This window comes from Zootoca vivipara, chromosome 8, assembly GCF_963506605.1.
Source record: "Zootoca vivipara chromosome 8, rZooViv1.1, whole genome shotgun sequence".
Lineage (NCBI taxonomy): Eukaryota > Metazoa > Chordata > Lepidosauria > Squamata > Lacertidae > Zootoca > Zootoca vivipara.
In genome coordinates this window covers 1,935,322-1,951,500 of record NC_083283.1, presented here as the reverse complement: position 1 = coordinate 1,951,500, position 16,179 = coordinate 1,935,322, and positions in this window count along the sequence as shown.

Sequence of the window (16,179 nt, the reverse complement as noted above, 5' to 3'; positions counted from 1 at the left end):
TTAATAATGAGAAAAACAGACACAGTGCACTAGGCAAGGCATTCTAGTACTGGGAGACCACCACCGAGAAGGCCCCGTCACTGATCAGTGCCAACCAGGCAACCACCAGCACCACCCTGTTGATTGTTGGGTTGGGATAGTTGGTATCAGGGGAGCTGCCCTCTGTGTGTGTGTGTGTGTGTGTGTGTGTTGGAGAACGGTGTACAACACACACCTGCTGAAGAATCCTGTAACACTTGCAGGCTTGGCTATTCTGATTCAAATAACTCAGTCATCTGCAGATGTTTGGTTGCACATCAATAGTTTTCTTTTTTTAATAATAATTTTTATCGGTTTTTGCACATATTTTAAAACATCACATCCAACTTGTAAATTACATAACAAACATCTGGCTGCAACAGCCTTAGACTTCCATCCTCCTCGACGAATGGTTTTCCAACTTAGAATCATAGACTCATAGAATCCTAGAGTTGGAAGAGACCACAAGGGCCATCCAGTCCAACCCGCTGCCAAGCAGGAAACACCATCAAAGCATTACTGACATATGGCTGTCAAGCCTGCGCTTAAAGATATCCAAAGAAGGAGACTCCACCACACTCCTTGGTAGCAAATTCCACTGATATTGCATTTTACTCTCTGATATTGCATTTTGTTGTTATAATGATTACTATTAAGTCTGTATCAGAAAAGAACAAACCAGAAGTGAATCTTTGCAATACTTTATAAAATTAACCTTACAAAACCTCTTGTACCACTACTAGCGATGTCAGTTGTTTACAATGGTCGTTCACATACACCATAAATTTATTCCAGTCTTTCAGGAAACTCTGATCTTGCTGGTTCTGAATTTTCCCAGTTAATTTCACCAACTCAGCATAGTCCATCAGTTCCATCTGCCCCTCTTCTTTCCTTGGTATCTCTTGCTGCTTCCATTGTTGGGCTAATAATATTATTGCTGCTGCTGTTGCATATAAAAACAGTCTCTTATCTTGCCTATGTATTCAGTACCTACAATACCAATTAAGAAGGCTTCTGGTTTTTTTTACAAATGTATATTTCAACTTTTTTTTTTATTTCATAACAAAGCATTTCCCAGAAAGCCTTCACTTCCTTACAAACCCACCACATGTGATAAAAGGTACTGGTTGTACATCCATAGCTTGCTACATGTTTCTGCTAAATGGCTTCCAGGCGTCCTGCAGAAGTTCTGGACTACAATCACCCTAGAGATCTGCCGTGAGATCTATGGACGAAGGGCAGTATACCAATGTAATAAATGAATAAATGCAACTTCCATCAGCCCCGGCCAGCGTTGCTGTATTGACATGCCTGCATAAATGTGAATGTTTAATTAGAAGATGAAACATCAACATGGATAAGAACATTAGAAGAGTCCTCCTGGATCAGGCCAATGGCCCATCGAGTCCAGTATCCTGTTCTCACAAGGCTGGCCTCCTCCATGAATTTGTCTAATCCTCTTTGAAAGCCATCTAGGTAGGTGGGCGTTACTGTCTCCTGTGGGAGGGAGTTCCACGGGCTTTCTTTTGTCTGGCCTGAATCTTCCAACATTCCGCTCCATTGGTTAGTATGGTCAACAATGCGAATGAGGTAAAAAAAAAGGTATAGGTAAAGGACCCCTGGACAGTTAAGTCCAGTCAAAGGCGACTGTGGGGTTGCGGTGCTCATCTCTGTTTCAGGCCAAGGGAGTTGGCGTTTGTCCACAGACAGCTTTCCAGGTCTGTGGCCAGCAGGACTAGACTGCTTCTGGCGCAACGGAACATGTAAACACTGTTTACCTTTCCACCGGAGAGGTACCTATTTATCTACTTGCACTGGCGTGCTTTCAAACTGCTAGGTTGGCAGGAGCTGGGACAGAGCAACGGGAGCTCACCCCGTCGCGGGGATTCGAACCGCCGACCTTCCGATCGGCAAGCCAAAGGGGCTCAGTGGTTAGGACCATAGTTTAACTGTGCACTGCATGAAAGATGCACCAAATGATTAAAGCAGCCAGACCGGGTGCGGAACGCCCCCCCCCCCCAGTGACTGTAACAGCCCGCTTAACAAAATCCTTAATTGACAAATGGATCGATGCCCTGATGATGCTTTCAGAGCTAATTGCAACATAACCATGCCCTTTTATCTCCCTGCCGTGGACACTTGATCAATACAGCAGTGCAAGGGGGGGGGGAGGAACACTCAGCGGCTGACAGTGTTTAATTGCACGCACGAGTACACACACCGCACTGGAGCGTGGCCGGAAGGAATAGGCTGCGCGGCCAGGAACAAGGCACGTCGCTTTCTGCTCTCTCTTTTCAAATCCTTGCCTAAATGTCTTTCTCCATCTGTTTCGCTTCCCCCCTTCAGCCTCTGCAGCAGGAAAGTGGTTCTGGACAGGATGCAGGAGGAGGAGAAGGAGGCGGTGGGAAGAGGAGAGGGAGGAGAGCTCATTGCCGTGGCAACCCTAATGAAGCCATCTTTTTGCTCCTGACTTCAAAGACACCCTTCTCTCTGCTGCTCTGGGGACTTGGGCCCATGACATTGGGAAGCCCAGGGTGGAAAAAAATCCACATGGCGGCAGCTCTCTCCGCCGGCTAATTAGTGCACGTGGCACAAGCCACAAGGGAAGGTCTCCAGCGCCAGGCCCTTTGAAACTCAGAATTTTGTAGGTCTGTAAGAGAATTCAAGGCTCATCTAGTTCAACCCCCTGCAATTCAGCAATAGCATTGGTAGATGGCCACCCCAAAAGCCTCAACTAGAACCAGGGCCTTCTCAACACTGGCCCCGACCTGGTGGAATGCTCTATCTCCTGAGACCAGGGGCCTGCGGGACTTGATTTCTTTCCGCAGGGGCTGTAAGACAGAGTTGTTCCGCCTGGCATTTGGCCTGGAGCCAACCTGATCCCCTCCACCATTTTCCCTTTTCCTTTCCCTTCCGTATCAGGCTGCATTTTAATTTTAATTTTAATGTATTTAATCTTGTTCTTAAGTTGTATTTTAATCAGTTGTTTTATATCGAGTGTTAGCCGCCCTGAGCCCAACCTTGGCTGGGGAGGGCGGGGGATGAATAAAATTTAATAATACTGTAATAAATAATAATAATAATAACAATAATAATAATAATAATAAACCTCCAAGGAATGGGAGTCCACCACCTTCCAAGGGACCTTTCTGACAGCTCTCGCAGTCAAAAAGCTATTCCTAATGTTGGTGCTTTTTAATTATGGTGCTGGAGGAGACTCTTGAGAGTCCCATGGACTGCAAGAAGATCAAACCTATCCATTCTGAAGGAAATCAGCCCTGAGTGCTCACTGGAAGGACAGATCGTGAAGCTGAGGCTCCAATACTTTGGCCACCTCATGAGAAGAGAAGACTCCCTGGAAAAGACCCTGATGTTGGGAAAGATGGAGGGCACAAGGAGAAGGGGACGACAGAGGACGAGATGGTTGGACAGTGTTCTCGAAGCTACGAACATGAGTCTGACCAAACTGCGGGAGGCAGTGGAAGACAGGAGTGCCTGGCATGCTCTGGTCCAGGGGGTCACGAAGAGTCGGTCACGACTAAACGACTAAACAACAACAATGTTGAGTCGGAATCTCCGACTGAAAACAGTCCCCCCACCCACATGAGCAATTCCTAGAGCGGTATGCCGAACGACGGTGCCTGGCTCGGAGAAAGATTGATACTCTTCAAAGGATTTATGACGTCGTCCGGGCACTTTGGGTAATGGATGGAAAGGTCAGGCTGGCCGGCAAAGGCTTGGCAAGGGCTGCAGTCAAAGAAAAATAAAGCTGGGAAGGGTGATTTATAAGAACTGCACTGCCCAGACTTCTGTTTCCAACAGTAACCAGCCAGATAACCAGGATGGAAGCTCACAAGTGAGTCGCCCTGTGTTGCTTTTCCCGGAACACCTGATGAAGAACAAGGCGCTGTCCGGCTTCTGAGCATCTAGGGTGGGAGAGGATGCAGAAAATAGGACAACTCGTATCTTGCGTCCAGTGGTCTCTCCCCCTTGGCAAGCTTTGTTTTGTTTTGCTTTTGTTGTCACTATTTAGTTTGTGCTTTTATCCTGTCTTTTCATCTTGTGAAACATTCTGAGATATTCAGATGAAGGGTGTGGTATACAAATTTTAATAATAATAATAATAATAATAATAATAATAATATAATAATAATAATAATAATAATAATGGGAGATTGAGAGCACAGGCTGAGGGGACTCCCAATGAAACTGAATGCTGGAAGATTCAGAACAGATAAAAGAAAGTCCTTCACACAGCGCATAGTTAAACTGTGGAACTCCCTGCCGCAGGAGACACTGATGACCGCCAACTTGAGTGGCTTTAAAAGAGGATCAGACAAATTCATGGAGGAGGAGGGGGCTATTGATGGCTCCGAGCCAGGATGGCTCTGCCCTGCCTCCACAGTCGGAGGCAGCAATGCTTCTGAATACCAGTTGTTGGAAACCACAGGAGGGGAGAGTGCTGCTCTTGTGTTCAAATCCTGCTGGCAGGCATCTGGCTGGCCCCTGTGAGAACAGGATGCCGGGCTACATGGGCCATTGTCCTGACGCAGCAGGGCTCCCCTCTTGTTCTTATGCCCCCCTCCGTTGGGATCTGAGCCTGCTGTGATGTCCTTATCAAAGCTGACTTCCGCCTGCTGTGTAATTTCGCTCAGTCCTTCTTCTCTGTCACTCGATCCTGTTTTCTCGGTGGCCACAGGGAACAATTCATCCGCTTTCCTTTTTTTAGAAACAACTCGTACCTGCCTTTTTTTTTTAGAAACAAGCCCGCTCTTCTCCTTCCCCATCTCCGCCACCACCAGCGCTCTGACTGTCCTGTCCCTGAGGACCTTTCCCCTTCTTTTCTTTCCTCAAGGGAATCACTTTTGACGCTCTTTTAAACCCTTGACAGTCTCCTCCGAGGCGCTGGCTGCATCTTTATTTGGGCACCAGGAGAACCTCCAGCCAGAGACAATCTGGCACCCGGCGTCCAGAGGCTGGCACAGACGAACGATGACAAGGGGTGGCAAGGGTAAAATGAACGTTTTGAATTGATTGTGCTTCCCTTCATTTGGTGGAGTTTCTGGTCACGTTCAGCTCCTCGTCTGCATTTGCACCTGAGGAAGCAGGGGTGCTGTGGGACACGATCCCCAGGAATAAAAAGAAGACCCCCCAGCATGTGCATCTGCTGGCCCTACTGTTAGGCAAAGTGAGGCAGCTGCCTCGGGTGGCAGTTGCTGGCAGAAAGTGGGCTGTCAAATATATAAAGGAGACGGTCACCCCTTGTGGTCTCCATAATGTTCAGTTTCTGTTAATTGGTTCTCATGGGAAACTTACAGATTCTTGCTTCACACAATTAACTCAAGGCAGTGTCAATTTACTCTTGGCAGAAAGCCAAGGTCTGCCTGGCCTGGAAACTACTCTCTGATTGGTTAATGACCAGCACTGAACTCTGTTATCTAGGAATGCTAGCACCATAGCTGCCAAGTTTTCCCTTTTCTCACGAGGAAGCCTATTCAGCATAAGGGAATTTCCCTTAAAAAAAGGGGTTAACTTGGCAGCTATGGCACACTTGTTTCTTGTTGGGTGTTAGGAGTAGGAGTGCTGCGTGTGGTTGGAGAGAGAGAGACAGAGAGGATTTATTTTGCTTTGCTTTGTATGCAGAAACTCTGCTGCTTTTATTTTCTTTTAATAAATCCTGTAAATAGTTATTCTGCGTCTAGCCGACTAGTCATTGCCACCTCAACTAGCTTCTGCGCTGTGCAGGAAAACTCTGCTACGTTTGGGCTAAAGCCACTAGAGCTATGCCTGACACTTCAAAATTCTAAGACATAATAATAATAATAATAATAATAATAATAATAATAATAATAATTTATTTATACCCCGCCCATCTGGCTGGGCTTCCCCTGACACTCTGGGCGGCTTCCAACAAACATTAAAATACATCAAATATCACAGATTTAAAACTTCCCTAAACAAGGCTGCCTTTAGGTGTTTTCTAAATGTCAGGTAGTTGTTTATCTCTCTGACTTCTGATGGGAGAGTGTTCCACAGGACGGGTGCCACTACCGAGAAGGCCCTCTGCCTGGTTCCCTGTAGCTTTGCTTCTCGCAACGAGGGAACCGCCAGAAGGCCCTCAGCGCTGGATCTCAGTGTCCGGGCTGAACGATGGGGGTGGAGATGTATTCAAGGTAGTGTTTCATTTTCCTCTTGACAGAGTAACCACGGTGGTCCTCCCCACACTTCAATTTCTAGTTCCTGTGTTTGCGTTTCAAGCGCTCCAGTCCCTTAGTCTCGTACAGGCCGTTCTGCCTGAGCATTTAAGAGGACCACAGCTTGCAGGGCTTCTCAAAATGTGCCGTAAATTCTTCCACTGGCCATTGGAGTGTGGCTGCTCTTTCCACACTGTCCTTGCAGGCTGCTGGGCTAAGCAGGGGCCTATCACAATAGTTGTGCCGGGTCCAGTCAAGGTCTCTGGGCAGATGCTCCACTGAGCCTTACAACTGTGCTTCCTACTATGCTTCATGCTCCCAGTTCTGGTGCCTTTGTCTTTGCCTTCTCTTCAAGCTACAGATTCGCCATGGGCTGGAGTCATCCCTGAGAGTGCCAGGGCTGCATATTAGCCAAGGACCAAGGCTCAGCTTATTCAGAATAAGGCAGTCTCCTAGGGTGGTTCAGCAAGGCAATGTGAAATCATTCTGCTGTGTCCCAGTCATTTCCTTCTTCCTCCCTTCCTCTGTATTCTGTTATGACTGTGGGTGCCACGTCCTCCCCTAAATTCTTGGGTCTAGTGAGTGCTGGAGCTTAATCAATGCTTGGAGTATTAAGATGGGCTGCCAGGCGCTGAATTTAGCAGTGTCAAAATACAAGCTGAACCAGTTTTTCAGTGCCCTGGAAATTGCTTGAGAGAGGAGAATAAAGGGAAGGAAATGGGTGATTAACAAAAGCAGGTACTCTGTGCTGGATGATGAGCGGATGGCGGTGAGCCCCTCCTTCCACTAGGAGATAGTTAGCAGGAAAAAAGTGTCACTCTGTTAAGCGCGGCAAGCTGAGCAGAGAGCCATGCTTGATATCTTTTTTGATCCAAGGCTGGAGTGTAATTCTTTGAGCCCCTCTATTGTAGGCTCAGGTTGTATATATGTGTAAATAGACCATTTAAAGACACTGCACTTTCCACTGTGCCTCATTTCCAAAGGAAACACAAATGCTTAAGCACCTGCACCTCCCTGGAATCTTGCACCCCTTGGAGTGGCATGTGACATACAATATCCACCTGTCCCCTAGAGATGTTTCCTTTCTGCCCATCATTGCACACACGGCCCCTGCCTTCCTGGAGCTGTCCAAAGGTCCATCGCAGCCCAGGATTTGGTTTATCCCAGTTGGAGATTTCCAAAAAGCCCACAAGCAGGAGCTCCCAGGTTTGACTCCCATTTCCACAGCTGAAGATGTCTCTCTCGTAGGAGGTGTCAAGGAGGAAGGGTGCCTCCTCTACCCGGAGAGCTGCTGCCAGCCAGAGAAGACAACACTGGGCCCCAGGCACAAATAGTCTGGCCTGGTCTAAGGCCAGATACTCCTGTCCCTAGGTCAGGGGTTCCCAACAAAATTTTCACGAGGACCCCATCATCGAGCCGCTATTGTGACAAGGACCCCCATTAGTTCCTAATCCTAAAATTAAAAAGTGAGAGCCAAATTAAGAGTCTTTTTATATTTTATATTTATACGTTTTTTATAGTTCTTCCTCTTCATCTGTAGGCCTTTGTCGTTTTAACGAACCACTTTTTAACCAACGGTCCATTTTTAACTACGCGAACTGTAGCTTCCGCGAAAAACAATGCTTTGTTCACAAACACTACAGTTTTGCAAAGAGGCAGCGCGCGCCAGGGAGGAGGGAGGGGAATGGAGAAGACAGGGTACCTGCGCAGTAGCGCACAAATGAAGCCGACGCGCGCAAAGCATCTTGGGGAGGTGAGCGTTAGTAGAATGCGCACGCTGCCTCTTTGCAAAACAGTAGTGTTTGTAAAGCGCCACCTAACAGCATACAGCAGAACTACTGCCTCTATCTAATTCTACTTTTGCGCTAGACTCTGCTCATGCAGGAAGCGGCCAAAACAAAAAATCTGTTATCTTACAAAATATAGTTAATATATTTTTTATTCTAATAGCATCTTGCAGACCCCTCTGGCATAGCTCGCGCACCCCTGGGGGTCCCCGGACCACCTGTTGGGAACCACTGCCCTAGGTGATGGCGTCCCGAGATCATGTGACCTTCACATCTCACATGGAGAGATACCCTGCTTCTGAATGCAACGATCCCATTTAGCTATCAAGGGAGATTTATCTTCTGCCAAACTTGTCGTCTTCTTTTCTTTGCCTGCTCTTTCTTGGCTCTTAGCTGTGTTCTCCCATCCATCACAGTTACACACTCACCACCTTCCCATCGCTCTGTGCCTGTCTAAGGGTGGCTACAAGCCATGCTAGCGATGGTTTGCCCTCACAGCCGGAGGAAGCACTGCTTCTGAGTGGCAGTTGCCGGGGGTCTCCGGAGGGGAGAACCGCTCTTGTGCTTGGATCCCGCTTGCAGGCTTCCCGCTAGGAACAGGGTGAGAACAAGATGCTGGACTCGACAGGCCACTGGGCTGATCCAGCAGCACTCGTCTTATAGTCTTAGCCCATGCGATATCAGCAAAGCAAACACAGCACAGAAAATGCCTCATTGTTGTTATTTTACTTATTTGTTGAATCTTTTTGCTGCCCTACACCTGGAGGTCTCAGGGCGGTTCAGGGAATGAAATCAGAATATAAAACCACAAAATACATAATCAAAACAACAACAACAACAACCCAATAACCCCCACCTCCCAACACATTTGAAAAGGGATGTCAATCAAATGAACCGAAGGGCTGGTTAAGAAGGAACGTTTTTGGCTGCTGCCTAAAGGTGTATCACACAGGCGCTGTCACGGTCCGGTCGGTGGGCGGTTGAAGCCCTGACTGAGGACATCAGGACCAGAGGCAAGATGGTGATGTAGAAGCATCTCCTGGTGGCAGAAGCTGGGAGGGATAAAAGCTCAGCATTTCCCTTCAGCTCTTTGCCACAGCAACGCTATCCCTGCCTGGTTGCATCTGGCCTCTTGCTCCTTGGACCCTTGCCTTGCCGACGCCTTGATCCTCGACCCTTGGACCTTTGCCTTGCCGACGCCTTGATCCTTGACTCTCAGACCTTTGCCATAGCTGCCAAGTTATCCCTTTTTTACAGGGATTTTCCCTTATGCTGAATAGGCTTCCTCGCGAGAAAAGGGAAAACTTGGCAGCTATGCCTTTGCCTCTGCCTTGCTCCTTGACCCTGCGACTGCCTGCTGCTGGACCATCAGCCCTACACCTACCGTGTTTCCCCTTTTTTAAGACGTAGTCAGAAAGTAAGCCATGGCAGCATTTTTTATCATTAGTGAAATCTAAGACACCCCCCGAAAATAAGACATACCTCCATGCGAGACCGCCAAGCGCCCCAGCCAGCCAGAGGGGCCTGGAACCGGCTGCTGTTGCTGCAGTGAACGCATGGAGCGCCCTGCAGCACCTGGCCTCTTTTTTTCTTTTCTTTTTTTTGGGCTGCCCGAGGCCTGCCGCCCCGCCACCGGAACCGGCGGCTGCAGAGCGGAGCGCTCCGAAACAGCGAGCGCTCGGAGCGCCCTGCAGCACCTGGCTTCTTCTTTTGCGGGGGGGGGGGAGCTGCCCGAGGCCTGCCGCCCCGCCGCCGGAACCGGCGGCTGCAGAGCAGAGCGCTCCGAAGCGCCGAGCGCTCGGAGCGCCCTGCAGCGCCTGGCCTCTTCTTTTTTTGGGGGGGAGGAGCTGCCCGAGGCCTGCCGCCCCGCCGCCGAAACCGGCGGCTGCAGAGCAGAGCGCTCCGAAGCGCCGAGCGCTCGGAGCGCCCTGCAGCGCCTGGCCTCTTCTTTTTTTGGGGGGGAGGAGCTGCCCGAGGCCTGCCGCCCCGCCGCCGAAACCGGCGGCTGCAGAGCGGAGCACTCCGAAGCGCCGAGCGCTCGGAGCGCCCTGCAGCGCCTGGCCTCTTCTTTTTTTGGGGGGGGGGGAGGAGCTGCCCAAGGCCTGCCGCCCCGCCGCCGGAACCGGCGGCTGCAGAGCGGAGCACTCCGAAGCGCCGAGCGCTCGGAGCGCCCTGCAGCGCCTGGCCTCTTCTCTTTTTGTTTGGCTGCCCGAGGCCGGCGGCTGCAGAGCGGAGCGCTCCGAAGCGCCGAGCGCTCGGAGCCCCCTGCAGCGCCTGGCCTCTTCTTTTGGGGGGAGAGCTGCCCGAGGCCTGCCCCCCGCCGCCGGAACCAGCGGTCTGCAGCGCCGAGCGCCCGGAGCGCCCAGCAGCGCTGGGCGGAGCGCCGAGCCAGCAGCCTGCCGCCTCGGTGCCGCGCAGAGCGCCCAGCAGCACCCCGAGCCAGTGGCCTGGCCCTTCCGAGGAGGCCTTAAGGTACAAGGCATCCCCTGAAAATAAGACACCGTCTGTTTTTTTGAGTAAAAAAAGTTATAAGACGGTGTCTTAAAAAGGGGGAAACACGGTATCAAGTGGCCTCACCTGAGTGACCACTCCTTGCCTCTCCAGCACAAGCTGAGGCAGGCCCCAGTCCTGCAAAGCACTACAGGCCCCAGAGCCTGACTCCTGCCCATACTCCTGACAGGCGCCAGGAATGTAGGAACCAATCTCTTGGTCTATGTGCTTTAGTATTGTCTACACTGACCTGCAGTTCTCAAAGGTTCCAGGCAGGGGGAATTCCATGTCCTAACCGGCCACCAACTTAGTTCCAGCATTTCACTCCTCCGTTGCTGGATGTGTGATTACTACAGGCATCCCCAAACTGCGGCCCTCCAGATGTTTTGGCCTACAACTCCCATGATCCCAAGCTAACAGGACCAGTGGTCGGGGATGATGCGAATTGTAGTCCAAAACATCTGGAGGGCCGAAGTTTGGAGATGCCTGGATTACTATATCTCATGTCTGTGTTTACTTTCCACAGACTTTAATACTTCTTTACTCTCTCTCTCTTGGAGAAGATGTGAGAGGACGCCATGGTTGCTTTGTCCTGTATATATTGCTTAATAAATCACTTAGAAGGCTACATTCATGCTCCACGATCATTTCTGCTATACTCTGCTGAGTGAGCGTGCACATGTATTTTGATATGTGTCGCTGGTGTGCACTGGGACTGATTTGTGAATGTCCCGGGCTGCGCTTCTTCAGGAAGATGCCCAGAGAGATCTGTCTCATTCCGGGGCTGCGTGTGCCCCTCAGACGTGTTGCAACACTTAAAAAAGGTAAAGGTAAAGGAAGCCTGACAGTTACCGTAAGTCCAGTTGCGGGTGACTCTGGGGCTGCGGCGCTCATCTCGCTTTACAGGCCGAGGCAGCTGGCGTTTGTCCGCAGGCAGCTTTCCGGGTCATGTGGCCAACATGACTAAGCCGCTTCTGGCAAAACCAGAGCAGCGCACGGAAACGCCATTTACCTTCCCGCCGGAGCGGTACCTATTTATCTACTTGAATCCTGACAAGACAGAAGTACTGTTTGTGGGAGACAGGAGGCGGGCAGGTGTGGAGGATTCCCTGGTTCTGAATGGGGTAACTGTGCCCCTGAAGGACCAGGTGTGCACCCTGGGAGTCATTTTGGACTCACAGCTGTCCATGGAGGTGTAGGTCAATTCTGTGTCCAGGGCAGCTGTATCAGCTCCATCTGGTACGCAGGCTGAGACCCTACCTGCCTGCAGACTGCCTAGCAAGAGTGGTGCATGCTCTAGTTATCTCCTGCTTGGACTACTGCAATGCGCTCTACATGGGGCTACCTTTGAAGGTGACTCGGAAACTACAACTAATCCAGAATGCAGCAGCTAGACTGGTGACTGGGAGCGGCCGCCAAGACCACATAACACCGGTCTTGAAAGATCTACATTGGCTCCCAGTACGTTTCCGAGCACAATTCAAAGTGTTGGTGCTGACCTTTAAAGCCCTAAATGGCCTCGGTCCAGTATACCTGAAGGAGCGTCTCCACCTCCATCATTCTGCCCGGACACTGAGGTCCAGCACCGAGGGCCTTCTGGCGGTTCCCTCATTGCGAGAAGCCAAGTTGCAGGGAACTAGGCAGAGAGCCTTCTCGGTGGTGGCGCCTGCCCTGTGGAACGCCCTCCCAACAGATGTCAAAGAGGAAAACAACTACCAGACTTTTAGAAGACATCTGAAGGCAGCCCTGTTCGGGGAGGCTTTTAATGTTTAATAGATTACTGTTTAATAGATCACTGTGTTTTATTTTTCTGTTGGAAGCCGCCCAGAGTGGCTGGGGAAACCCAGCCAGATGGGCGGGGTATAAATAATAAATTATTATTATTATTATTATTATTATTATTATTATTATTTGCACTTTGACGTGCTTTCAAACTGCTAGGTGGGCAGGAGCTGGGACCGAGCAACGGGAGCTCACCCCACCGTGGGGATTCGAACCGCCGACCTTCCGATCGGCAAGCCCTAGGCTCAGTGGTTTAGACCACAGCGCCACCCACGTTCCAACACTTAGATGGCCTTAAAAGAGGATTGGACAAATTTGTGGAGGAGGAGAGGGCTGCCGATGGCTACTAGCCTGGATGCCTCTGCCCTCCCTCCACAGCAATGGCTCCAAATAGCAGTTGCTGGGGGGGGGGGAGTGCTTCTGTTCTTGTTCCCCACAGGAATCTGGTCGGCCACCGTGAGAACAGGATGCTGGACTAGATAGGTCATTGGCTTGATCCTGGAGGCGTTTCTTTCTCCTCACTTTTCTCTGCTTGGGTCCCCTCACACAGCCTGCTCCTTCTGCACGTCCGCGGTTGCCTTCCCTGTTCCAGGTCAATTTCTCTGACTCATTTGAAGCTGTCAGTTTCTCTCTCTCTCTCCCCCCCCCCCTCCACCCATTGTCACCCCTCAGCCTCCGTTCTGCATCTCAAATCTCAGCTGCTGTTAGTTATTGATTCCGCACAGCAGCAACAGCTGCTGGCCTTAAGCTGTTTCTGGGGGCACGTGGGGAGCGCAGTGTGACACGAGCAGTTGCCCTAGTGGCGTGAGAGGGGAGAAGGGCGTAAGGCGAATCTGCTGGATCAGGCCAGTGGCCCATCTAGTCCCCTCATCCTTTTCTCACAGTGGCTGACCAGCTGCCTCTGTCAGGAAACCGTCAAGCAGGATTTGATCACCAGGGTCCTCTCTCCCGTCTTGCGATATCCACCTCTCCATGAATTTGTCTCCCCCTCTTTTAAATCCACCTAGGTTAGTGACCATCACTGCCTCCCTAGTTTGCGCTGCATGAGTAAGTCCTTTCATTTATCTCTCTTGAATCTTCCAACATTCGGCTTCACAGCATGTCCCTGAGTTCTAGTTTTATGAGACAGGGAGAAAATATTTTCTCTACCTACTCTCTCCATGCCATGCATAATCTTATCAACTTTTATAATTTTGCCTCTTACTCGTCTTTCCTGTAGGCTAAAAAGTCCCAAAACAATGCAAATTTTCTTTGCAATTCCAGGTGGAAATGTGGAAACTTATTTAGGTATCTTCTTCTTCTTTGGCAATCCCTCATAGCCGAGTACGATTGTCTTCCATAAACACGGTTTAAACAGTGAGTCCATAAGTGATTGTGGAGGCCAATTCTGGATCCACACGTCCTTCCACAGTGGGGACATTGGTTTCTGGGTGGGAGTTGATCACGGTGTGGATTTGCCAAGCGTGCCTTCCTCTTAGCACATTTCTCCCTTGCGTCCTGAGTTTGAGCGTCTTCAAAGCTCATTACGCTTTTGGTAAAGGCTGTTCTCCAACTGGAGTGCTCGCAGGCCAGTGTTTCCCAGTTGTCGGTGTTTATACTACATTTTTAAAGATTTGCCTTGAGAGAGCCTTTAAACCTCTTTTGTTGACCACCAGCATTACACTTTCCATTTTTAAGTTCGGAATAGAATAGTTGCTTTGGACGACGATAATCAGGCATCTGCACAACATGACCAGTCCAACGAAGTTGATGATGAAGAATCATTGCTTCGACACGGGTGATCTTTGCTTCTTCCAACACACTGCCATTAGTTCACCTGTCTTCCCAAGTGATGTGTAAAAAAAATTCCAGAGACACTGTTGATGAAATCTTTTGAGGAGTTGGCGTTTATAGGTGGCCCATGTTTCACAGGCATACAGTACGGTTGGTAGTACAATAGCTTTGTGAACAAGCATTTTGGTTTCCCTGTGAATGTCCGGGTCCTCAAACAATCTGCACTTCAATCGGGAGAAAGCCACACTCGCAGAGCTCAGGCGATGCTGGTTTGTGTATGTGGCTGTGTGCACACATCATACATTTAAAGCACTTGATACCCCAAAGAATCCTGGGAAATGTTAAGGGTGCCAGGAATTGTAGCTATGAGGGATAAACTGCAGTTTCCCAGGATACTGTGGGAAAAGACGTGCTTTAAAAGTATGGCTTGCACACAGCCTATATGTGTGAGTGAGTGAGCAAGAAGAGTAATACTATGTAGAACAGGCATCCCCAAACTTCGGCCCTCCAGATGTTTTGGACTACAATTCCCATCATCCCTGACCATTGGTCCTGTTAGCTAGGGATCATGGGAGTTGTAGGCCAAAACATCTGGAGGGCCGCACTTTGGGGATGCCTGATGTAGAATCTACTTAGTAGATTGTGACCTCTTAAAAGCTTCTTCTGTCACCAGCAATTTGGGAGTGGGGTTCAGCGGGGCTTTTATATTAGTTAATTTGTGGGGTGGGGAAGCGTTGGTGGTCTATTCTTAGAAAATGGTTTTAGCATTACACTTCCATGCAGATGATCACATCTTTTCTACTATGGACTAATTGTGTCCATCTCCCACATTTCACAGTTGCTGTTAGGCATTAGAATCCCCATGCAGAAGTAGGTAATGATTTGTTTTACTCATGTATTTTTCTTCCTTCGTCTACCACCTCAAGCGTGTGATCACCAATGCTGATGTGTGGAGTGCTGTCGACATCCTGACCCAGGAAGCTGGTCTTTGTCAGGCCAAACTCCCTGCAGGCTTGGGCAAAACGGCTGATGAGTCTCTGTAGAGCTGCCTTGGGAGTGTGCTGCCAAGGCTGAGTCATCTGCAAACAGGATCTCTCGGATAAGGACCTGGCGCACTTTGGAGAGGCAAGCCATTACCAATATGCCTGTCTAGCTCAGCATTGGTGAAGAGACGTTCCTGGTTCTTTGCATCTCCAGCACTTATCTGATTCAGTCTTATACATCTTAGCAAGCCTATTTGGAGATAAATACCACCTGTAAATCATTTTCAAGTCGTTCTCCTTCAGGGAATAACATGCTGTGAACTTCAAGTCACTTTTCCAGAGTTTTTCCCAGAGGTTTAAAATAGGGTTACCAGACTTTTTCCCAATACACACCCGGCAACTTTGGGCTTCCTCTGCCCCCAAAGGTCAAGAACTCTGGGCAACCCTTTCCTAAAATAATAAAGCATGAAATTTAAAAAAGAAAAGAAGTGTTCCTGGATTCCTTGAAAAAAAATCTGGTAACCATAGTTTCCAACCAGCACAGCAGGCTCATCACTTCCAGCACTTATCCAAATCTGTCTTGTAAATCTTAGTTACAGGTAGGTAGCCGTGTTGGTCTGCTGTAGTCGAAACAAAATACAGTGGTACCTCGACTTACGAATGCCTCGACTTACGAAGGCTTCGACTTCCGAAGTCCGCAAACCTGGAAGTATTTTCGTCGCGCGCGCAAGTCTGCGCATGCGCAAAATGGACGCTTCGACTTAGAAAGGATTCGACTTCCGAAGAGCGCCGCGGAACAGATCGCCTTCGTAAGTCGAGGTACCACTGTAAAAAAAAATCTTCCATTAGCACCTTAGAGACCAACTAAGTTTGTCATTGGTATGAGCTTTTGTGTGCATGCACAGCAGACCCTTATACAGGCATCCCCAAACTTCGGCCCTCCAGATGTTTTGGACTACAATTCCCATCTTTCCCGACCACTGGTCCTGTTAGCTAGGGATCATGGGAGTTGTAGGCCAAAACATCTGGAGGGCCGCAGTTTGGGGATGCCTGCCCTTATATATAGTTGTTAACAGTTGTCCACAGGTTTACCACAACTATCAGCCAATCACCCATTCCCACCACCCTTCTGAGTAATACCCCTCCCCACCC